The 25,028-nt window shown below is 42.3% G+C and overlaps 1 long non-coding RNA gene and 9 other non-coding genes across 10 annotated transcripts; all 10 read left to right on the forward strand.

The window, feature by feature from the left end:
* Window positions 1–465: 465 nt before the first annotated feature.
* LOC144040994 (U1 spliceosomal RNA) lies at window positions 466–629 on the forward strand. The gene has a single exon (XR_013289948.1). It is a non-coding gene; the product is annotated as a U1 spliceosomal RNA (small nuclear RNA).
* Window positions 630–1,229: 600 nt separating this feature from the next.
* Window positions 1,230–1,420, forward strand: LOC144041011 (U2 spliceosomal RNA). Its single transcript, XR_013289965.1, has one exon. It is a non-coding gene; the product is annotated as a U2 spliceosomal RNA (small nuclear RNA).
* Window positions 1,421–1,886: 466 nt separating this feature from the next.
* Window positions 1,887–2,050, forward strand: LOC144040995 (U1 spliceosomal RNA). Its single transcript, XR_013289949.1, has one exon. It is a non-coding gene; the product is annotated as a U1 spliceosomal RNA (small nuclear RNA).
* A 600-nt stretch (window positions 2,051–2,650) lies between these two features.
* LOC144041012 (U2 spliceosomal RNA) lies at window positions 2,651–2,841 on the forward strand. The gene has a single exon (XR_013289966.1). It is a non-coding gene; the product is annotated as a U2 spliceosomal RNA (small nuclear RNA).
* Window positions 2,842–3,307: 466 nt separating this feature from the next.
* Window positions 3,308–3,471, forward strand: LOC144040996 (U1 spliceosomal RNA). The gene has a single exon (XR_013289950.1). It is a non-coding gene; the product is annotated as a U1 spliceosomal RNA (small nuclear RNA).
* A 5,855-nt stretch (window positions 3,472–9,326) lies between these two features.
* Window positions 9,327–9,519, forward strand: LOC144041021 (U2 spliceosomal RNA). The gene has a single exon (XR_013289972.1). It is a non-coding gene; the product is annotated as a U2 spliceosomal RNA (small nuclear RNA).
* Window positions 9,520–9,988: 469 nt separating this feature from the next.
* LOC144040997 (U1 spliceosomal RNA) lies at window positions 9,989–10,152 on the forward strand. Its single transcript, XR_013289951.1, has one exon. It is a non-coding gene; the product is annotated as a U1 spliceosomal RNA (small nuclear RNA).
* A 3,872-nt stretch (window positions 10,153–14,024) lies between these two features.
* On the forward strand, window positions 14,025–14,215 carry LOC144041026 (U2 spliceosomal RNA). The gene has a single exon (XR_013289977.1). It is a non-coding gene; the product is annotated as a U2 spliceosomal RNA (small nuclear RNA).
* Window positions 14,216–14,684: 469 nt separating this feature from the next.
* Window positions 14,685–14,848, forward strand: LOC144041003 (U1 spliceosomal RNA). The gene has a single exon (XR_013289957.1). It is a non-coding gene; the product is annotated as a U1 spliceosomal RNA (small nuclear RNA).
* A 1,978-nt stretch (window positions 14,849–16,826) lies between these two features.
* LOC144040988 (uncharacterized) lies at window positions 16,827–24,945 on the forward strand. Its single transcript, XR_013289943.1, has 2 exons — window positions 16,827–17,645; window positions 18,369–24,945. It is a non-coding gene; the product is annotated as an uncharacterized LOC144040988 (long non-coding RNA).
* The last annotated feature ends 83 nt before the right edge of the window (window positions 24,946–25,028 follow it).

Raw genomic sequence — 25,028 nt, forward strand, 5'->3', positions numbered from 1 at the left:
AATTGTCAAATAAAAACCGCTAGAATTTTGGGATAATTCGGTACTTATTAAGTATCAGTAAGCCATTTTGATTCGCGTATGCATAATAGAAACGCGATGTTTACATTATGAGGTGACAGGAGCATTTTAGATGGACATTACGGTGCAGTGGGTGCTGCACCAGCCTTGTTGGAGAAGGTTAAACTAATAAAGTGTTTAATCTTAGTAAGATATTCATTTGTGTGCAACTTTTGCTGTCATGTTATTAAAAGTTTTGTGATCGTGACAGTATACATGTCATGTGAAAGGAGGTCCTGTAGGTGGCAGTAGCATTTTAGATGCACATCCAACACACTCCTAACCGAATGTGTTGGTTCTTTTTGTTACGTCAAAAAAGCATTACTTGGATATGTTCACGTGATATGAAACCATCGCTTCACATAGTGTGCGCGTGAATGACTCTCGTGCTCGCGCCGCATCCAACTCATACTTACCTGGCAGGGGAGATACCATGATCAAGAAGGTGGTTCACCCAGGGTGAGGCTCAGCCATTGCACTCCGGCTGTGCTGACCCCTGCGAATTCCCCAAATGTGGGAATCTCGACTGCATAATTTCTGATAGTGGGGGACTGCGTTCGCGCTCTCCCCTGATCAATATGTGAATAATAATACATGAGAAAAATCAGGATAGGATGCACATGAGTTCGCTCCGCACAGAAACACCCTGACCGTAATTTAAAAAGTACTTCAGCTGTAGTTAGGAATAATTATAATAATTTGAAGGGTTCTCGTCCAAATTGATGAATAGAGGTAGTTCAGCTCCACTACGTTAACGGCGATCGAGTGCTACTGTCATTTTGCCAACAAGCAGGAAACAGGAAGTAGTCAATAGTAGCCAATAAGTGTCTTTTTGTCAAAATGTTGATTAAACGGCTACTCTGTTTCAGCCACAGCATTATACCAACCGAGTGTTATTGCAAATGACTAATTATTTTCGTCAGTTAAAAATCTATTCTCATACGGCAGAAGGAGTTCAGTTTATTTATTCATCCATGGTTTAATGCCGAATTCTATTGGGTCGACGTGAAGCACGTGACACAAAACATGCACAAACACACGAACATCTGAAAACATTCACATTAATGTTCAACACGTTCGATGCGTTGTTTGGCGTGTCGGGTGATGTGTGTAACCGCAACTTAAAGTTGTAGTCTCTGGAATTGAGTTCTTGCCTCTGACCCTTTGTGGGTATCGCTTCTCGGCCTTTTGGCTAAGATCAAGTGTAGTATCTGTTCTTATCAGTTTAATATCTGATACGTCCCCTACCCGGGGACCATATATTAAATTGATTTTTGGAACTGGGAGATGGAATAGGGGCTTGCTCCGTCCACTCCACGCATCGACCTGGTATTGCAGTATCTCCAGGAACGGTGCAATCCCTGAAATTGTCAAATAAAAACCGCTAGAATTTTGGGATAATTCGGTACTTATTAAGTATCAGTAAGCCATTTTGATTCGCGTATGCATAATAGAAACGCGATGTTTACATTATGAGGTGACAGGAGCATTTTAGATGGACATTACGGTGCAGTGGGTGCTGCACCAGCCTTGTTGGAGAAGGTTAAACTAATAAAGTGTTTAATCTTAGTAAGATATTCATTTGTGTGCAACTTTTGCTGTCATGTTATTAAAAGTTTTGTGATCGTGACAGTATACATGTCATGTGAATGGAGGTCCTGTAGGTGGCAGTAGCATTTTAGATGCACATCCAACACACTCCTAACCGAATGTGTTGGTCTGCTTGTGACGTCAAAAAAGCATTACTTGGATATGTTCACGTGATATGAAACCATCGCTTCACATAGTGTGCGCGTGAATGACTCTCGTGCTCGCGCCGCATCCAACTCATACTTACCTGGCAGGGGAGATACCATGATCAAGAAGGTGGTTCACCCAGGGTGAGGCTCAGCCATTGCACTCCGGCTGTGCTGACCCCTGCGAATTCCCCAAATGTGGGAATCTCGACTGCATAATTTCTGATAGTGGGGGACTGCGTTCGCGCTCTCCCCTGATCAATATGTGAATAATAATACATGAGAAAAATCAGGATAGGATGCACATGAGTTCGCTCCGCACAGAAACACCCTGACCGTAATTTAAAAAGTACTTCAGCTGTAGTTAGGAATAATTATAATAATTTGAAGGGTTCTCGTCCAAATTGATGAATAGAGGTAGTTCAGCTCCACTACGTTAACGGCGATCGAGTGCTACTGTCATTTTGCCAACAAGCAGGAAACAGGAAGTAGTCAATAGTAGCCAATAAGTGTCTTTTTGTCAAAATGTTGATTAAACGGCTACTCTGTTTCAGCCACAGCATTATACCAACCGAGTGTTATTGCAAATGACTAATTATTTTCGTCAGTTAAAAATCTATTCTCATACGGCAGAAGGAGTTCAGTTTATTTATTCATCCATGGTTTAATGCCGAATTCTATTGGGTCGACGTGAAGCACGTGACACAAAACATGCACAAACACACGAACATCTGAAAACATTCACATTAATGTTCAACACGTTCGATGCGTTGTTTGGCGTGTCGGGTGATGTGTGTAACCGCAACTTAAAGTTGTAGTCTCTGGAATTGAGTTCTTGCCTCTGACCCTTTGTGGGTATCGCTTCTCGGCCTTTTGGCTAAGATCAAGTGTAGTATCTGTTCTTATCAGTTTAATATCTGATACGTCCCCTACCCGGGGACCATATATTAAATTGATTTTTGGAACTGGGAGATGGAATAGGGGCTTGCTCCGTCCACTCCACGCATCGACCTGGTATTGCAGTATCTCCAGGAACGGTGCAATCCCTGAAATTGTCAAATAAAAACCGCTAGAATTTTGGGATAATTCGGTACTTATTAAGTATCAGTAAGCCATTTTGATTCGCGTATGCATAATAGAAACGCGATGTTTACATTATGAGGTGACAGGAGCATTTTAGATGGACATTACGGTGCAGTGGGTGCTGCACCAGCCTTGTTGGAGAAGGTTAAACTAATAAAGTGTTTAATCTTAGTAAGATATTCATTTGTGTGCAACTTTTGCTGTCATGTTATTAAAAGTTTTGTGATCGTGACAGTATACATGTCATGTGAATGGAGGTCCTGTAGGTGGCAGTAGCATTTTAGATGCACATCCAACACACTCCTAACCGAATGTGTTGGTCTGCTTGTGACGTCAAAAAAGCATTACTTGGATATGTTCACGTGATATGAAACCATCGCTTCACATAGTGTGCGCGTGAATGACTCTCGTGCTCGCGCCGCATCCAACTCATACTTACCTGGCAGGGGAGATACCATGATCAAGAAGGTGGTTCACCCAGGGTGAGGCTCAGCCATTGCACTCCGGCTGTGCTGACCCCTGCGAATTCCCCAAATGTGGGAATCTCGACTGCATAATTTCTGATAGTGGGGGACTGCGTTCGCGCTCTCCCCTGATCAATATGTGAATAATAATACATGAGAAAAATCAGGATAGGATGCACATGAGTTCGCTCCGCACAGAAACACCCTGACCGTAATTTAAAAAGTACTTCAGCTGTAGTTAGGAATAATTATAATAATTTGAAGGGTTCTCGTCCAAATTGATGAATAGAGGTAGTTCAGCTCCACTACGTTAACGGCGATCGAGTGCTACTGTCATTTTGCCAACAAGCAGGAAACAGGAAGTAGTCAATAGTAGCCAATAAGTGTCTTTTTGTCAAAATGTTGATTAAACGGCTACTCTGTTTCAGCCACAGCATTATACCAACCGAGTGTTATTGCAAATGACTAATTATTTTCGTCAGTTAAAAATCTATTCTCATACGGCAGAAGGAGTTCAGTTTATTTATTCATCCATGGTTTAATGCCGAATTCTATTGGGTCGACGTGAAGCACGTGACACAAAACATGCACAAACACACGAACATCTGAAAACATTCACATTAATGTTCAACACGTTCGATGCGTTGTTTGGCGTGTCGGGTGATGTGTGTAACCGCAACTTAAAGTTGTAGTCTCTGGAATTGAGTTCTTGCCTCTGACCCTTTGTGGGTATCGCTTCTCGGCCTTTTGGCAAAGACTGCGATCTCCTCTGTTGAGCGACAATTCTATGCCTTTGTGGCTGTGAATCGAACTCATTTGCAGGGGTATTGTGTATTGTGTTGTTGAATCTTTCTGTTGTAGAATCTTTCTGTTGTAGAAGAACGACAAAGGTAAGTTTGCTGGAATTTTATTTGTGAAAAGTTGTGACTCAGTGGTTGTCTCCGACATGTCGGCTACATATGCCGGCATGCGGAGGCACCACAGTGTCCGATTTATGTTTCGGGAAAGGGATGGTGGCGAGCCTCTGTGGATGTCCAGGCTGGACTTTTCCAGAAAGCTTGTCCAACAAACCCTGCAATTCAAAGCTGAAGATCTGAATTGTATAATAACGTTGCCCTTTAGTAAAGGATTCGATCTCAGTTTCACCTCTGCTGCGAACCTTCGCGAATTTTGGACTCGGTTTGAAAATGTGAAAGCCCAGTTCTCTGTGTTCAATGTTGAAAGACTGACTGACAATGCTGCTAAAACAGTTATTGTCAGAATGTTTAATGAGACAGTGAATGCAGAAGACATTTGTTTTTGGCTGGGTAGATATTGCACGGTAAAAGGCCAGGCTGTGAAGGTGAGGGATGAGGACGGCATCTGGAACTGTGCCTGGCGGGTACCCATTCAACAATGGCAGGACCCCCAGGGCTTCCAGGGCCTGAAACATCTCCCATCAATGATAGTCTTGGGTGAAAACCGGGGCTACATACATTACCAGGGTCAGCCCAAGCTCTGCCGCAAGTGTGGTGAGCATGGACACCTGGCGGAAGCGTGTGAGAAAACCATTTGTAGAAAATGTCGAGTAATTGGGCATACTTTTGAAGAATGTACCAATGGCAGAAAGTGCAATCTCTGTGGGGAAACTAACCACCTCTACAGAAATTGTCCAAAATCATTTGCCAACAAACTGAAGGCTGGAAAAGAAATGGCACAAGGAAATGAAAAGGAAGGTGACAAACAAATTGAATGTCCTGAAGGAAATTCAAATTTCCCTCCAAATCCTGTCATTGGTGGAGAGGGGACAGGTGAGGAGGGGCAAGGGGAGGAGAGCAGGCCGGCCCCACCAATCGGGAGCTCAGAGGAAAGTGAAATGCTGCAAGAAATACCAGCAAGTGAGTCAAGTGAAGTCAGTCCAAATGAGACTGACAGCGAAGACACCCAGATCACTTGTGCTCAAAATAACAAAAGGCTTGCCTCTCAACGGTCCTCTGAGTCTCCCCTGTCTGCAGAGAAGAGGGGAAGGCCCGGGAGCTCAGATAGCGAGGTGGGGGAGTTCAGGGTCTTCCCCTCGAGCTCACCAAATGAACTCTCCTTTTTAAACATAGTACTGCAATCAACGCCAAAAAGCAAAAACACTATGAATTTAAGGTTGCGTGAGCGATCACCACCTCGAGTGCCTCTGAGAGATGACCAGTGTTTTAGCTCTGCCCCTTTTGCTGAGGTAAAGGAAGAAATAAGCTCTCGAGAAATACCTTAGCTACTGCCTTGTTTTAAAAAAAAATTATGTTCTCTTAAAATTTTGTAACCTTATCTGCGTTTTTTAAATTTTTAATCATACCTATGACCCTCACCTTCTCAACTATTAACGTTAGAAGCGTGAAGTCAAAGATTAGAGCTCAGAGCGTTTTAACATTTTTAAAAACTTTTAAATCTGATCTGTTTTTAATCCAAGAATGTGGCATACCCTTTTTAAGAAATTATAAACAGTGGGAGGAAATGTGGCCACACCCATCATTATGGAGTGGTTCAAACGAAAATAGAAATGATGGAGTGGCTATTTTAACAAATAATCCTCAGATTGTTTTTAAGGGGAGCACAGTGGTGAGAGACGGACGAGCACTTTTAGCACACTTGACTTTTACAGAACAGGATTTTAGCATTTTAAATATTTATGGTTCTAATGAAAAGCATGACAGGTATGATATTTTAGAGAATTTGCAGTCCCACATGCTCGGTCATAACCCACTAATTATGGGAGGCGATTTTAATTGTATTTTAAATAGGAAGGACAGGAAGGGAGCCGGGGAGGATTTTAAAATTGACAAAACATCGGTTTTATTGCAAGACATGTGCCGCGTATTCAAATTAGATGACTGCTTTAAAACCATGCATCCAAGAGAGGAGGGCTTCACCTGGTTTAGTGGTGACGGCACCAGAGCCTCTCGCATAGATTACATATTTACACGGGGTTGGACACAGACTGATGCTAGATTAACTCCTGTCTTTTTCTCAGATCACCTAATGCTGTCTTGCACCCTTTCACTTTCTTCTGGAGTGACTATTGGAAGAGGTCTGTGGAAGTTGAACTGCTCCCTGCTTGAGGACGAGGCCTTGGTCTCTCAGTACAGGGAGCGGTACAAGGACTGGCAGACCCTTCAAGACCTTTACAAATCACGGGCACAGTGGTGGGAAATGATGAAGGTAAGGACTCAGACTTTTTTTAAAAAAGCAGGAAGAGAGAAGAAAATCAAGGAAATGAAATGTATGCTGGGAATGCAAAAGAGACTGCAAAGGTATTTTAATCTAACACAAAAGGGGATAAATTTTAATGATGAAATTAAAGAGATCAAAAAAGAAATGAGAGCTATGGCACATATCCAAAGCAAAGGGTTTTTATTAAGGAGCAGAGAAAAGGAAATCGAAGAAGGTGAAAAATGCACCAGGTACTTCTTTAAAAAAATTATGAGCAAGGGTGGGGGCATTTTTAAACTAAAAAAAGAAAACGGGACTATCACAGAAAAAAACAATGAAATAATTGAAACAGTAGAAACATACTATCAAAAACTGTATGAGCGTAAAGATACCCAAGAGGAGATAATGGTAGAGGTTTTAAACTTCATTGAAAAAACAGTGACTGATAATGGGCTTTTAACACAGGATTTTACACCTGCAGAACTACATACATGTGCAAAACAATTGAAGAAGGCAAAATCTCCGGGCGAAGACGGCCTCTGCTCGGAATTTTACCTGACTTTTTGGGACATTTTAGCACCAGATTTACTCACTGTTTTTAATGAACTGGACAAAACACACCGACTACCAGACAGTTTTAGAGTAGGGATAGTCACGTTACTGCATAAGAAGGGAGACAAAACTGACCTGAACAACTGGCGTCCAATTACGCTTTTAAATGTTGATTGTAAACTTTTTAGCAAACTTTTAGCAATGCGTACGTCTGTGTTTTTAGAAGATTTGATCAACCCGGACCAAACCTGTGCCATCGCGGGGAGGAAGATCACGGACAGCCTCATTCTGATTCGTGACACCATCTGTTATGCGAGAGACAGAAATATGCGGCTAGTAGTCCTAAATTTAGACTTTGAGAAGGCTTTTGATCGGATCTCGCACCAGTACCTTTTTAGGCTACTGCAAAAATGGGGTTTCCCGGGAAGGTATCTAGAGTGGGTGGGCTTGCTGTATCGAGATATTACCAGCAAATTTGTGGTCAACGGGAACTTGACAAAAGCAGTACAGATTAACTGCGGCGTCCGTCAGGGCTGTCCCTTATCTGCCCTCCTCTATGTCCTATGCATAGAACCGTTGGCACAGATTTTGAGAAGGGACAAAATGATCGAGGGGGTGAGTATTCCAGGGGGCGGGGGGCTAACAACAAAGTGTGTTTTATATATGGACGATATTAACATCCTGTGCTCTGACATTTTATCCGTGACAAGGACCCTGGACTTGACTGACTGGTATGGAAGAGCATCTGGCTCTAAACTTAACAGAGACAAAACCCAAGCACAGTTTTACGGACCGTGGACCGGGACACAGAAGACAGGACTGCCCCTAACGGAGATACAAACAGACCAGAAGATACTTGGGATTAAATTCAGTAAGGGAGGGGGAGGGGATACAAACTGGGGCGACGTGATAGGGAAAGTGAGAAAAAAACTTGGCTTTTGGGGACTGAGAGAGCTGACTTTAGAGGGGAAGATTTTAATAATTAAAGCAGTCATTTTACCTTTGCTTTTATTAATCGGTTCAGTTTTTATCCCAAAAAGAAATGTGCTTTTAAATTTGGACCGTGCTATTTTTTACTTTATCTGGGGTTCTAAATGGGAAAAATTGAGGAGGGACACAATGAAAAAAACAAAAGAGAAAGGTGGGAAAGACGTGCCGGACCTCCAGCTCTTCTTGGGCAGCAGATATGTGGCCCTCCATCTGCAAAATGCTCTGGGACCATCCAGCAATCCCAAAAGTCAAGCAATGACACGATTCTGGATGGGATCATACCTCCGTAAATTAAAACTAATACCCAGCGATCAAAGACTTCCGGTGTCTTTTAACTTACCACCAGCACATTCTTTTATCCCCAAATTTTTAAGAAATTTTAAATTAGAAAATGAAGATTGTCACGTTTTAAAAAATCACAAGTCTCTCATCTCTATTGTGCAGGAGCGGCAAACAGTGAGTCAAGTGCGCGGGCTTGCATTCGGCAAGCTCACAACAGTTTGGCGCAACGTCAACCATCCTGCCCTCCCAAACAGACTCCGGGACCTGTCGTGGATGGTGGCTCACGAGATTCTCCCAGTCAGGGCCGTTATGCACTCCCGAGGAATGTCAGCGCACTCAACCTGCCCCCGACCTGGTTGTGGCGCCCAGGAGTCGGTGAGGCACCTCCTCTGGGAGTGCAGTGCTGCCGTAGACCTGTGGGCGACAGCCGGCCACCTGAGAAAATTCCCGGACTTGCCAGCAAGGGAGGTCCTAAATGAACAATACGTGCTCTATGGGGTGAGCCAAGTCGAGCGTTCCCGGGAGGAGTTTGCAGAAGACTGGCTCACCCTTGCCGCCATCAAAGACGCCATGTGGACCTCCAGAAACTTGCTGGTAAGGAGGCACAGGCAGACCCCCCCCGTGGCTGTGCTCCTAATGGCTGCAGGGACCATCGAAGCTGCACGCGGCAGGCCAAGGACACAGCCACCAAGAAGCGTCGCCTGTGCCCGCCCGGAGGAGGGAACCGGAGCTACACGATGAAGGTCTCGGCAGCGACGGCCTGGCTCTCCGGGAGAGGCAGGAAGGAAGGAGCACAAAGAGTGACTCGGCAGGTCCTGGACAAGCGCTGTTTGAGAGGGTGGGATGAAGACCCACTTAGTAATGCAGTGCTACGCTCCTGCACAATAGATATGAATGTGGTTTTTACATTTTTAAATTGTTTTTATTTTTACATAATATGTTAAGGACAAAATGAATGCTCCATATTGGAGAAATGTGATTTGTGATTGATTTAAAAGTGACAATAAAAACATGAAAAAGAAAAATCTGTTCTTATCAGTTTAATATCTGATACGTCCCCTACCCGGGGACCATATATTAAATTGATTTTTGGAACTGGGAGATGGAATAGGGGCTTGCTCCGTCCACTCCACGCATCGACCTGGTATTGCAGTATCTCCAGGAACGGTGCAATCCCTGAAATTGTCAAATAAAATCCGCTATAATTTTGGGATAATTCGGTACTTATTAAGTATCAGTAAGCCATTTTTATTCGCGTATGCATAATAATAAAAACGCGATGTTTACATTATGAGGTGACAGGAGCATTTTAGATGGACATTACGGTGCAGTGGGTGCTGCACCAGCCTTGTTGGAGAAGGTTAAACTAATAAAGTGTTTAATCTTAGTAAGATATTCATTTGTGTGCAACTTTTGCTGTCATGTTATTAAAAGTTTTGTGATCGTGACAGTATACATGTCATGTGAAAGGAGGTCCTGTAGGTGGCAGTAGCATTTTAGATGCACATCCAACACACTCCTAACCGAATGTGTTGGTCTGCTTGTGACGTCAAAAAAGCATTACTTGGATATGTTCACGTGATATGAAACCATCGCTTCACATAGTGTGCGCGTGAATGACTCTCGTGCTCGCGCCGCATCCAACTCATACTTACCTGGCAGGGGAGATACCATGATCAAGAAGGTGGTTCACCCAGGGTGAGGCTCAGCCATTGCACTCCGGCTGTGCTGACCCCTGCGAATTCCCCAAATGTGGGAATCTCGACTGCATAATTTCTGATAGTGGGGGACTGCGTTCGCGCTCTCCCCTGATCAATATGTGAATAATAATACATGAGAAAAATCAGGATAGGATGCACATGAGTTCGCTCCGCACAGAAACACCCTGACCGTAATTTAAAAAGTACTTCAGCTGTAGTTAGGAATAATTATAATAATTTGAAGGGTTCTCGTCCAAATTGATGAATAGAGGTAGTTCAGCTCCACTACGTTAACGGCGATCGAGTGCTACTGCCATTTTGCCAACAAGCAGGAAACAGGAAGTAGTCAATAGTAGCCAATAAGTGTCTTTTTGTCAAAATGTTGATTAAACGGCTGCTCTGTTTCAGCCACAGCATTATACCAACCGAGTGTTATTGCAAATGACTAATTATTTTCGTCAGTTAAAAATCTATTCTCATACGGCAGAAGGAGTTCAGTTTATTTATTCATCCATGGTTTAATGCCGAATTCTATTGGGTCGACGTGAAGCACGTGACACAAAACATGCACAAACACACGAACATCTGAAAACATTCACATTAATGTTCAACACGTTCGATGCGTTGTTTGGCGTGTCGGGTGATGTGTGTAACCGCAACTTAAAGTTGTAGTCTCTGGAATTGAGTTCTTGCCTCTGACCCTTTGTGGGTATCGCTTCTCGGCCTTTTGGCAAAGACTGCGATCGCCTCTGTTGAGCGACAATTCTATGCCTTTGTGGCTGTGAATCGAACTCAATTGCAGGGGTATTGTGTATTGTGTCTTGTGTTGTTGAATCTTTCTGTTATAGAAGAACGACAAAGGTAAGTTTGCTGGATTTTTATTTGTCAAAAATTGTGACTCAGTGGTTGTCTCCGACATGTCGGCTACATATGCCGGCATGCGGAGGCACCACAGTGTCCGATTTATGTTTCGGGAAAGGGATGGTGGCGAGCCTCTGTGGATGTCCAGGCTGGACTTTTCCAGAAAGCTTGTCCAACAAACCCTGCAATTCAAAGCTGAAGATCTGAATTGTATAATAACGTTGCCCTTCAGTAAAGGATTCGATCTCAGTTTCACCTCTGCTGCGAACCTTCGCGAATTTTGGACTCGGTTTGAAAATGTGAAAGCCCAGTTCTCTGTGTTCAATGTTGAAAGACTGACTGACAATGCTGCTAAAACAGTTATTGTCAGAATGTTTAATGAGACAGTGAATGCAGAAGACATTTGTTTTTGGCTGGGTAGATATTGCACGGTAAAAGGCCAGGCTGTGAAGGTGAGGGATGAGGACGGCATCTGGAACTGTGCCTGGCGGGTACCCATTCAACAATGGCAGGACCCCCAGGGCTTCCAGGGCCTGAAACATCTCCCATCAATGATAGTCTTGGGTGAAAACCGGGGCTACATACATTACCAGGGTCAGCCCAAGCTCTGCCGCAAGTGTGGTGAGCATGGACACCTGGCGGAAGCGTGTGAGAAAACCATTTGTAGAAAATGTCGAGTAATTGGGCTTACTTTTGAAGAATGTACCAATGGCAGAAAGTGCAATCTCTGTGGGGAAACTAACCACCTCTACAGAAATTGTCCAAAATCATTTGCCAACAAACTGAAGGCTGGAAAAGAAATGGCACAAGGAAATGAAAAGGAAGGTGACAAACAAATTGAATGTCCTGAAGGAAATTCAAATTTCCCTCCAAATCCTGTCATTGGTGGAGAGGGGACAGGTGAGGAGGGGCAAGGGGAGGGGAGCAGGCCGGCCCCACCAATCGGGAGCTCAGAGGAAAGTGAAATGCTGCAAGAAATACCAGCAAGTGAGTCAAATGAAGTCAGTCCAAATGAGACTGACAGCGAAGACACCCAGATCACTTGTGCTCAAAATAACAAAAGGCTTGCCTCTCAACGGTCCTCTGAGTCTCCCCTGTCTGCAGAGAAGAGGGGAAGGCCCGGGAGCTCAGATAGCGAGGTGGGGGAGTTCAGGGTCTTCCCCTCGAGCTCACCAAATGAACTCTCCTTTTTAAACATAGTACTGCAATCAACGCCAAAAAGCAAAAACACTATGAATTTAAGGTTGCGTGAGCGATCACCACCTCGAGTGCCTCTGAGAGATGACCAGTGTTTTAGCTCTGCCCCTTTTGCTGAGGTAAAGGAAGAAATAAGCTCTCGAGAAATACCTTAGCTACTGCCTTGTTTTAAAAAAAAATAATGTTCTCTTAAAATTTTGTAACCCTATCTGTGTTTTTTAAATTTTTAATCATACCTATGACCCTCACCTTCTCAACTATTAACGTTAGAAGCGTGAAGTCAAAGATTAGAGCTCAGAGCGTTTTAACATTTTTAAAAACTTTTAAATCTGATCTGTTTTTAATCCAAGAATGTGGCATACCCTTTTTAAGAAATTATAAACAGTGGGAGGAAATGTGGCCACACCCATCATTATGGAGTGGTTCAAACGAAAATAGAAATGATGGAGTGGCTATTTTAATAAATAATCCTCAGATTGTTTTTAAGGGGAGCACAGTGGTGAGAGACGGACGAGCACTTTTAGCACACTTAACTTTTACAGAACAGGATTTTAGCATTTTAAATATTTATGGTTCTAATGAAAAGCATGACAGGTATGATATTTTAGAGAATTTGCAGTCCCACATGCTCGGTCATAACCCACTAATTATGGGAGGCGATTTTAATTGTATTTTAAATAGGAAGGACAGGAAGGGAGCCGGGGAGGATTTTAAAATTGACAAAACATCGGTTTTATTGCAAGACATGTGCCGCGTATTCAAATTAGATGACTGCTTTAAAACCATGCATCCAAGAGAGGAGGGCTTCACCTGGTTTAGTGGTGACGGCACCAGAGCCTCTCGCATAGATTACATATTTACACGGGGTTGGACACAGACTGATGCTAGATTAACTCCTGTCTTTTTCTCAGATCACCTAATGCTGTCTTGCACCCTTTCACTTTCTTCTGGAGTGACTATTGGAAGAGGTCTGTGGAAATTGAACTGCTCCCTGCTTGAGGATGAGGCCTTGGTCCCTCAGTACAGGGAGCGGTACAAGGACTGGCAGACCCTTCAAGACCTTTACAAATCACGGGCACAGTGGTGGGAAATGATGAAGGAGCGGCAAACAGTGAGTCAAGTGCGCGGGCTTGCATTCGGCAAGCTCACAACAGTTTGGCGCAACGTCAACCATCCTGCCCTCCCAAACAGACTCCGGGACCTGTCGTGGATGGTGGCTCACGAGATTCTCCCAGTCAGGGCCGTTATGCACTCCCGAGGAATGTCAGCGCACTCAACCTGCCCCCGACCTGGTTGTGGCGCCCAGGAGTCGGTGAGGCACCTCCTCTGGGAGTGCAGTGCTGCCGTAGACCTGTGGGCGACAGCCGGCCACCTGAGAAAATTCCCGGACTTGCCAGCAAGGGAGGTCCTAAATGAACAATACGTGCTCTATGGGGTGAGCCAAGTCGAGCGTTCCCGGGAGGAGTTTGCAGAAGACTGGCTCACCCTTGCCGCCATCAAAGACGCCATGTGGACCTCCAGAAACTTGCTGGTAAGGAGGCACAGGCAGACCCCCCCCCCCGTGGCTGTGCTCTTAATGGCTGCAGGGACCATCGAAGCTGCACGCGGCAGGCCAAGGACACACCCACCAAGAAGCGTCGCCTGTGCCCGCCCGGAGGAGGGAACCGGAGCTACACGATGAAGGTCTCGGCAGCGACGGCCTGGCTCTCCGGGAGAGGCAGGAAGGAAGGAGCACAAAGAGTGACTCGGCAGGTCCTGGACAAGCGCTGTTTGAGAGGGTGGGATGAAGACCCACTTAGTAATGCAGTGCTACGCTCCTGCACAATAGATATGAATGTGGTTTTTAAATTTTTAAATTGTTTTTATTTTTACATGTCATGTTAAGGACAAAATGAATGCTCCATATTGGAGAAATGTGACTTGTGATTGATTTAAAAGTGACAATAAAAACATGAAAAGAAAATCTGTTCTTATCAGTTTAATATCTGATACGTCCCCTACCCGGGGACCATATATTAAATTGATTTTTGGAACTGGGAGATGGAATAGGGGCTTGCTCCGTCCACTCCACGCATCAATCTGGTATTGCAGTATCTCCAGGAACGGTGCAATCCCTGAAATTGTCAAATAAAAACCGCTAGAATTTTGGGATAATTCGGTACTTATTAAGTATCAGTAAGCCATTTTGATTCGCGTATGCATAATAATAGAAACGCGATGTTTACATTATGAGGTGACAGGAGCATTTTAGATGGACATTACGGTGCAGTGGGTGCTGCACCAGCCTTGTTGGAGAAGGTTAAACTAATAAAGTGTTTAATCTTAGTAAGATATTCATTTGTGTGCAACTTTTGCTGTCATGTTATTAAAAGTTTTGTGATCGTGACAGTATACATGTCATGTGAATGGAGGTCCTGTAGGTGGCAGTAGCATTTTAGATGCACATCCAACACACTCCTAACCGAATGTGTTGGTCTGCTTGTGACGTCAAAAAAGCATTACTTGGATATGTTCACGTGATATGAAACCATCGCTTCACATAGTGTGCGCGTGAATGACTCTCGTGCTCGCGCCGCATCCAACTCATACTTACCTGGCAGGGGAGATACCATGATCAAGAAGGTGGTTCACCCAGGGTGAGTCTCAGCCATTGCACTCCGGCTGTGCTGACCCCTGCGAATTCCCCAAATGTGGGAATCTCGACTGCATAATTTCTGATAGTGGGGGACTGCGTTCGCGCTCTCCCCTGATCAATATGTGAATAATAATACATGAGAAAAATCAGGATAGGATGCACATGAGTTCGCTCCGCACAGAAACACCCTGACCGTAATTTAAAAAGTACTTCAGCTGTAGTTAGGAATAATTATAATAATTTGAAGGGTTCTCGTCCAAATTGATGAATAGAGGTAGTTCAGCTCCACTACGTTAACGGCGATCGAGTGCTACTGTCATTTTGCCAACAAGCAGGAAACAGGAAGTAGTCAATAGTAGCCAATAAGTGTCTTTTTGTCAAAATGTTGATTAAACGGCTGCTCTGTTTCAGCCACAGCATTATACCAACCGAGTGTTATTGCAAATGACTAATTATTTTCGTCAGTTAAAAATCTATTCTCATACGGCAGAAGGAGTTCAGTTTATTTATTCATCCATGGTTTAATGCCGAATTCTATTGGGTCGACGTGAAGCACGTGACACAAAACATGCACAAACACACGAACATCTGAAAACATTCACATTAATGTTCAACACGTTCGATGCGTTGTTTGGCGTGTCGGGTGATGTGTGTAACCGCAACTTAAAGTTGTAGTCTCTGGAATTGAGTTCTTGCCTCTGACCCTTTGTGGGTATCGCTTCTCGGCCTTTTGGCAAAGACTGCGATCGCCTCTGTTGAGCGACAATTCTATGCCTTTGTGGCTGTGAATCGAACTCAATTGCAGGGGTATTGTGTATTGTGTCTTGTGTTGTTGAATCTTTCTGTTATAGAAGAACGACAAAGGTAAGTTTGCTGGATTTTTATTTGTCAAAAATTGTGACTCAGTGGTTGTCTCCGACATGTCGGCTACATATGCCGGCATGCGGAGGCACCACAGTGTCCGATTTATGTTTCGGGAAAGGGATGGTGGCGAGCCTCTGTGGATGTCCAGGCTGGACTTTTCCAGAAAGCTTGTCCAACAAACCCTGCAATTCAAAGCTGAAGATCTGAATTGTATAATAACGTTGCCCTTCAGTAAAGGATTCGATCTCAGTTTCACCTCTGCTGCGAACCTTCGCGAATTTTGGACTCGGTTTGAAAATGTGAAAGCCCAGTTCTCTGTGTTCAATGTTGAAAGACTGACTGACAATGCTGCTAAAACAGTTATTGTCAGAATGTTTAATGAGACAGTGAATGCAGAAGACATTTGTTTTTGGCTGGGTAGATATTGCACGGTAAAAGGTGAAGACATTTAACATTTTCTATGCATATTTTTACTGTTTATGAATTTACTTATAGTATATAGATGCCATTTAACTGATAATGTTTGTGTGAAATATATTGGACATATAACTGTAGTGTAAGGAATAACACTTTTCACTCCCTTCCAGCTGGTGAGACAGGAATGCACATGGGAGGCATGCATGTTCTCAAGTTGATAACACTGTGGGTCTTAGGGAGTCTAGGTCGCAGGGTCGTACCTGTCTAGTCATATATTTCCGGCTCTGGACGAAACTGGAGTAAACATGTCAATGAATCACTTGTCTGTTTATTATAATTGCTAACCCTTTGTCCAGCCTCAGAGGAGGAGTATGCTTTTTTCCTCTATAAAGCGACTGTGTGTTTTTCATATGGACACACTCGAGGCTTAACATCACCTTTGAATGTAAGCATGTCTTGTGTCTTTTAGGAGCTCCTAAAATAAATCTTTTGCAAAAGAAGCTTCTTCATCAGATCTCATTTTTCAATTATTTTTGAACACGCAAAGATTACACTTAATATAGTAATCAACTAATACCTTCAATTGGTGACCCTCGACGGCGACAAATTGGGACGTTTTTGCAACAGCTGTGATGATCTTGGACAACTGAATTTCTAAATGCGCAAATATTAACAAGGTGAGTGGACAAATTATCAACGTAGAGAAATTCTGTTTGTTTGGGATTACTCAGAGCTGCATTACGTCCGTACCAAATTGTATTTGAGATCTGTGAACAAGTTAGGGGGGTTTTAGAGTCGTATTGGTTACGGAGGGACGCGAAAGTCCTCGATTATGACAATTACTACGACATTGAACCATGCATGGGTTGGCCCGTTGAATACGGAAGTGACGTCAAGTGGGAGCGCTCCGCCGTTCGGAAACGGCATATGAGATTGGTTCCGCGGTGGAATAGGCTGTCTTGTTTTTATTTTTATTTTGGTATGAATAAGCCCTCCGAATAATTTTTCGGAGTGAGCGGAGAGGATAAGCCGCCCGTGTGGTATTATTACACGGTGTGTGTGCTGTGGGTTATTAAAAACCGTGGGACATAATTCCGCGGGGTGTGTGTGTTGTGTCAAATTAAGCCGCTCGTGTGATATTCACATTGGAAGCGAGAGCTATGAATTAAGCCGCTCGTGTGATGTCATTCACATTGGAAGCGAGAGCTGTGAAGAAGCCGCCCGCGAAGATCCGGATAAGTATTTATTAAGTCGCGCAAAAAGATATTTGATTTCTGTTTCGTTTTTCCTTTTTCTTTTATTTTTCTAAAAAAAAATATATATATATAATAATTTTTTGGGGGGATTAATGAGAATAGTTTTGATCTGTTGTATTGTAGTATCATAAGTGAGACGTCACTGACTTTATAAATATTATAAACGACTAAATTACTACATATAATGGACGACATTTTTGACCGAGACTCAGGGTGGTTTGATTTGCGTAAACTTCCGGTCCATACTCAAAGCTTGTCGCTAAGCGAACAAGTCACGGCCGCAACACTCGTCATGGCTGAAGCGCTGCCACCACGGCGACGGCGTAAGATGAAAAATCTTTTAAATGAATGGATGCGGACTAATTGTGATAAAGGTTGGTTCCCACCGTTAAAATCTGAGACATGTCTGATTGCATTAATGAAGTCTGTAGAAGTTGCTTGTGTAAAACAGCGCCAAATGCTGATTGACTCCGTGAAAGACACATCTATATTTTCTTTAAATGGAAAAAAGTGAGACGACAATGTCAGGTCGTGGACCAAATGTTGGTTAACGCTAGAATGCTTGCGTTGGGTAGCTCTGTGAAAGTTGCTCGTAAAGCTGTGTTGAGCGAGTCCGCTAGCCACGGCTCGGCTAACGACAACGTGTTAGATGAACGCATGGCGAATGCTAGGCTAAAATCTCCGCCAATTTAAAATTGTTGGAAATGAGACATGACCCGGAAAATAGATTAAATAAGGCAAAACATTTTTGGATTGGAATTGGCTCGCCATGCGGAGATTGCACAGTCTATTGGTTCTAGATGGCGTACTAATCTGGAGCATGTGTGACTTGTGTGATTAGGAGAGAATGTTTTTTTTTTGTTATAAAATGACTAGGGTCAATTGTGTGATTATAATGGGAATTTTTCTAGTTGGTATGTGTGTGCGTATGTGCCCCAAAAGTTTGAAATAGTTGAGAGAATTGTTGAGTAATCGAATGAGACCTAGATAAGGAAAGTGGGGGCTATCCGGGTGGTTTGGAAGTTAACTGAATCTCTAATTGGGAATAAGAAATGTGTGGATTGTGTGATTTTTTTTCCTTGTTTGTGTGCCTGCAGGGAGTTTGTGACTGTTTGTGTGACTCTGACAATGGGAAAGGTGTGTTGTGTGATGTTCTAGCGAGATTTTAGAAATCAAAATGGCCGTTTGGTCTGTTTCTCCTCACTGCCTTTGTGGAGATGAGGAAAGTGCAGAAGTTAAGTGAATGGAAGTGTAAGTTTGTTTGAGACAGTGATTTTTAAGTGTAGGAAAGAAAGAAAAGATGGGTGGAAAGTAATTTTTTCCCTCCAAAATTCTTTGTCCTCAAAAAAGGGTGAAAAAGAATGGTAAGCAGGAAATCTGCATATTTTGAAAGTAGGGGAGAATTCTGCCTTTGTCTGTGACAATTTTTAAAGCTCTTCCCCCCACGCTTGATTAGGGACTAAAGGTCTGTGAGGATGGGGGCCGTGAGCTGCTGTTTTAAGAAGGTGGTGATTTGTACTGTTGTCTGTTAAAATTAAATTAAACTAAAGAAAAATGAAAGGGGGTGTGATAAGTTTAGTCCTCTCTCCCATTGTCTCCATTTTGGAGACTTGTAGTCTGTTGTGTGTGTGAATAGCAGGGGTCGTCTAAGGCAAAATCAAATTGTTCCTGTTGTGTGGATGGATATTTCATTTGTTTTTCTTTAAAATCTTTAACTGTATGTTTGGTGTTGTTTTTGAGTAGAAAAGACTGGTGTGATAATGGCGTTTGTTTTTCGTATAGGAATGTAGAAAAAAAAATAGGTTTTGAATGTGATTTTCCCTTCCCCTTTTTTCTGCTCCTTCCCTGTGTCTTGGAAGAGAGGAGGGGGATTTGTGTGGAAAATAGGAGTCAGAGGGCAATGTGTTCTGTAATGGGAGTTTTTTTTCTTTTTTCTAGGTAAGAGAAGAATGCGGAAAGATAAAGAGGTCTAGATGATAACTACAGGCCACTATCCATATTATTATTATTATTATTATTTTTAAATCTGGTCTGTGTTTTTATAGTTGAATGAGTAATAAAACCAACTTTTAATATAGTTGAATAAGTAATAAAACCAAATTTTAATTGAAATAGACTTTTCATTTTTGATTTTATATTTCCCCTGCATCTCTGATAACTCATTCGTAGGTGTGAAAATGATTTAACCTTTGTCCTTATCTGAGTCCCATTCTAGAAGTCTGAGAAATCCTGGAATTTGAGACTTCCCTCCATGTGGAGGCATAATTTAAGGTAACATGTAATGAAGAAGGAGTCTATGGTAGACATATGCGTAAATATAGTAATACTACTTGCTATAATGTAGAACATATTTAGATGAAACTACAAAATACATATTTTTTGAGAAAATTATTATTTTTTTTAATTATAACAAGCATATAAATCTCTTGCTATGATCTCATCTCCCTCTGTCTGTTCCGAGTGTATAAATGTTTCAGGCAGGTTCAATCTTTGACGAGAGGTGTTGTTCTTGGGTGTCTCCAACGTGCTGGAATAACCTGGCTGTTGGGCACAGAGTGGACGGCGAACTGAACAATGGTCACTTTCGGGGGGGGAAGTGATCACACGGACTGCGAAAAGGATGGTATACTGCAAATCCGCTCGCCATGAGACTGTTCAATGACTCTTATGAATTATCTGAGCAAAATGTCCATCAACTCTTTGAGCAGACATCTCAAACTCTCATCACAGCCGTCCTGATGAAACTGTCAGCGGTCTCCAGTGACAGCTAAGGCCTGCTTTGAACTTTGCCCTGCATAAACTGCTATCAACAAGGACAGAAAGGAATATGAACTCCAGTGTGGACTCAAAGTTCGAGTCATCTGAGATCGGCCTTTGAGTCATATTTTGGTCTGTTTTGAGTACAGTTTGCACTCTGTACTGTGTCGGTAAAGGAGATGTGATCTATAGCAACGCAGTTTCGGAAGTTGAGAACGGCTTATGTGAATTAGGGTAGTATAAAATTTATTCTAATCTTTAATACTATATTTTCCGTTGTTTGATGCTTGTTGAATTTGGTCTTCTAATTTTTTGCCCATTTTCCTTTTAAATTTTAGCTTCTGGATTGGACTCAGATATGGAACACTTACGGCGAATTTGCTGGTTAAATTTTTAATTTTGATTAAGCTCAACAGCACTGATCTTTGGATTCCACGGGGAATGCACAAAGGCAAAGTTCCCTGCTGTGTTTTTACAAGCCCCCACTACTCTGTAGAAGAGGTGAGGTTAGTTGGCATTTTAAGAATACTTTTTGGTTGGTTTAAAGTAGGGGTTTTGTTTTTCTGATTATAACTCGTTTCTTTTACTAGTTGAGATGGCAGATATTTGGAAGATTTGTGACCTGCAATAGATTAATGGGGTTGTTTAAAAAAATAATAATAATAATAATAATTCTTCTCTTCCTGACCCTAAAAGTCCTCCGCTGTAGTATCTTAATTTACATCTGCTTGAGTTGTTTTTTCCACTTTAAGTTACCTGAACAGGATTCAAATTTATATTACAAACTCTTGCCTCAAAGGTTTTTTTTTTATGGCTCATGGCTAGCTCAGCTGGAGATCTTTTTATAGTTCTGGTGTTGGCCAAATTGTCACAATTTGGTTGTTTTTAATCTACAGGACACAAGGTGTCTGTTTTTCCTCTTTGAAGCAGCAATTTGGAAGCGGCTGCAGTTTTCACATTCAGGTCTGAAATGATCAAAATTGATCTTTATCAGATGGGGGAATGATTGGTCTGTCTGAGTTTGTTGAAAAGGAAGTCTGATGTGAGAATGATTGGTCTGTCTGATGTGAGAATGACTGGTCTGTCGGTGTATCAAAAGGAAGTCTGATGTGAGAATGAAGTTTGGTGTGAGGAATTTACAGGCAAAGAATGGAGCGGAGAATTGGAGGATTTGACTTGGAGGGAAGTAAGTTCTACAAAGATGACAAAAGACAACCAGAATAGCAGAAAATAAGGTAAGTATATTCAATTTCAGAAACAATTGAAAAGTATAATTTCTAGAGCCCATGGAATTTGCCATTTAGGTGTGGAAGGAACATTGGGACACCTGGTGGACATTATTTTATGAGACAAGTTGTAAAAATGAACTGTAGGACTGCAGTGTTTATTAAAAGGTATAAATATATATAAATCTCTTCTCAGACTGTTTATGGCCCGGCCGGACATGAGCAGTTTTGGGTTAAGATGATGTTGTTTTTAAATGATTTACACTGCTATAATAAAAAACAGCGTAAAAAATACAGAAATTTGATGTATGATAAAAGTACATTTATGCTAAATCTACAACAGTAAATATCATGGTAAAATATTTGATTAATCATTATCTACTATTATAAGGGCTTCTTAGGAATATTGGATTAGACGAACCCATTTGAAAAAACAAAAACTTCATAAGATATAAAAAGGTTGGACTCCTTTTGAGGGTCATAAAAACAGGCTGTTTCCCGCCCCTAATGTTCCGCTGGGAAGTCACTCGTTGAGAGGCCCCCGGTAATTAAAGAGATAGTGTCTACATTCTCTAAGCTAACAGATAACTAACCAGAAGTTCCTTCAAAAATAAATGATTGTGAATATGTGTGGTTGAAAGTAACTAAACCGAAATGGTCTTGTCCTCATTGGCTAGGTCCATTTAAGGTCAAGGAGCGTACATCCTGTGCGGTGCGCTTGTATCGAAAAGGGGATACTTGGTATCATCTCTCATCTACAAGGTCGGCTGTTTCTGGTTCAACGCTGCCACCAAGGGCAACCGTCTGATGATCTACGCCCACACCAGTTGGAGCCATCTCACCGAGCCCCACCACGCCGTTTCCAGTGTCTACCTGACAAGCTGTCCAAGGAGGGAAGCTGCAGCGGGGGAGGTCCTGGAAGGAGGTTCATTGTAGTGCCTTTTCCATGGGCAAAGCTGACCAAGTGTCAATCTGCTGTTTGAAGGAGAAATCACTCAATGGTGATTTGAGTCACATGCCCCTTTTCATCAATTCACAAGGATAGAGTCACACTGGGAATGAAGTCCCGTGACCTTTCCTGCGATCTCTGGCAGTGAGCCAGGGTTCGGAAAAAGGCTGACAACGCCTCTAATAAAAAAAAATAAAATAAAAAAAACGATATCATCAACCAACGACTGACGAACATCCTTCTCCTTCGACAAAAGAACTTCTTCTCAAGATGGCTTCGATGAAGAACTCTGCTACTAATTGCTGCATTGTAACGGTTTTTCTCTTGTTAATTGTTGTGCCATTTTGGTTCTTCATGAAACCCCTTGACGTGAGTTTGAATACAACACACCGTGATAAAAGAAATGTTATTTCCACCCAAATTCCGTGGATAATGAACTGGGCGTATAATAACTCAATTGTCCTGACCGTTGCTCCTAACACAAACACATCTGTCAAACTCCCCATTAAATCTTTGAAGGGATTTAGTAGTGGGGGGCCGACGAAGGGGGGCCTTTGGCTCAAGTACTGGTGGTATTTGACAGGTAGTGTTTTACGACTGGACTGGAGTACATTCCTTACCACCCAAAATGGCCAATACTGGCCGCCAGGTTCCAGTAGGGAGGCAGTTTATTTTGCCAAGAGAGTAACATTGAGGAGAATGGGACATCATTTTGAATTAACTTTTGTTTTTCCTGAAGGTAATATCCGGCCACCTAATGTAACCATAAATAACACTTTTTGTTATGGCCTAATGCTGTGGGCATGGTTCTCTGGAACTGATCCCTATTTTCCAATTTAAATTTGCATTGATAAAACTATGAGTAAGACAGAACAACCTAAAATGACTAAATATACAATGGAGTCTGGGGTAGAAGCTTTTAGTGTCCAAATTGATGAAGTAAGTGAATGGTTTCGGGTAACAACGGGCCTGTCTGGTGGCAGTAATAATTGGCTGCTGTTAGCAAATGCAGCAGCACAGGCTTCTGGAGAAGATTGCGTCGTATGTGTGGGCCCAAGACCTTTATTGAGGGTGATTCCTGTTAAAATAGAGGATAAATGTGTAATGGAACTAATGAATAAAACTGTCCCCAATGATAAATGCTCTAAATGGGATAAAGTTTATCCACTGGTTGATTGGCAAGATACTAAACCTATTTTTTCAAATAAAGTGGCGGATGGTGGTTTTTCATGTATTAAAATGTCAGGTACTGGGAAACAATTGGGAAGACTGAACCACACCACTCACTGCATTTCAGCAACAGATGTGGGTCGTAAATTCCAGCCTCAGTCCAGAGCTGACATTTGGTGGTGGTGTGGGGACAGCCGAATATTTGATAAGTTACCTCTGAATATGAAGGGATATTGTGCTCTCATCACCCTCCTTCTGCCAGTAGATATTTTCCCTACATCGGTTGATAACCTTCTGCAAATTGTTAATACTTGGCAACCAAATTTTTCTCATTCTTTTCAGAGGGCCAAAAGATCCACTTGGCAGGATCAAAATGTTCCCACATACATAGATGCGATTGGAGTGCCACGCGGGGTCCCAGATGAGTATAAGATTGCGGACCAGGTGGCTTCAGGTTTTGAATCTTTGATTTGCTGGTGGTGTACCATTAACAAAAATGTAGATAGGATTAATTATGTACATTACAATGTTCAAAGACTAGGAAATTGGACTCAATCAGGTTTCGAAGCAGTACACGGCCAGTTGTCAGCTACATCTTTAATGGCTTTTCAGAATCGTATAGCCCTTGATATGTTACTTGCAGAAAGGGGTGGTGTTTGTTCAATGTTCGCAGAACAATGTTGTACTTTTATTCCTAATAACACTGCACCGGATGGAAGTTTAACCAATGCCATTGAGGGACTCCGAACACTTAAAAAAAAAATGAAAGAGCAGTCCGGTATCGATACGTCAATTTGGATAACTGGATGGATGCTTTTGGAAGATATAAAAATTTGGTTTCAGCTTTTTTGACAACTTGCGGTTGTTGCTGTATTCCTTGTTTAAGATCGTTGTGCACGCGGCTTATTGCCACAGCCATTGAAAAGCAAGATGTACAAAACAAGTCGTCTTATATGATGGTTGAATCTGTAACTTCTAAAGCTATGACCGCGGTGGCGACTTCAGATGAAGATCCGGCTGGAATTTTTCTCTAGACTATTTCTAAGGGATTTAATGTCTTATTTTGAACAAATATAGTTTGTTCATTGAGGGACTGAAGACATTTAACATTTTCTATGCATATTTTTACTGTTTATGAATTTACTTATAGTATATAGATGCCATTTAACTGATAATGTTTGTGTGAAATATATTGGACATATAACTGTAGTGTAAGGAATAACACTTTTCACTCCCTTCCAGCTGGTGAGACAGGAATGCACATGGGAGGCATGCATGTTCTCAAGTTGATAACACTGTGGGTCTTAGGGAGTCTAGGTCGCAGGGTCGTACCTGTCTAGTCATATATTTCCGGCTCTGGACGAAACTGGAGTAAACATGTCAATGAATCACTTGTCTGTTTATTATAATTGCTAACCCTTTGTCCAGCCTCAGAGGAGGAGTATGCTTTTTTCCTCTATAAAGCGACTGTGTGTTTTTCATATGGACACACTCGAGGCTTAACATCACCTTTGAATGTAAGCATGTCTTGTGTCTTTTAGGAGCTCCTAAAATAAATCTTTTGCAAAAGAAGCTTCTTCATCAGATCTCATTTTTCAATTATTTTTGAACACGCAAAGATTACACTTAATATAGTAATCAACTAATACCTTCAA

This window comes from Vanacampus margaritifer, unplaced genomic scaffold, assembly GCF_051991255.1.
Source record: "Vanacampus margaritifer isolate UIUO_Vmar unplaced genomic scaffold, RoL_Vmar_1.0 HiC_scaffold_85, whole genome shotgun sequence".
Classification (NCBI taxonomy): domain Eukaryota; kingdom Metazoa; phylum Chordata; class Actinopteri; order Syngnathiformes; family Syngnathidae; genus Vanacampus; species Vanacampus margaritifer.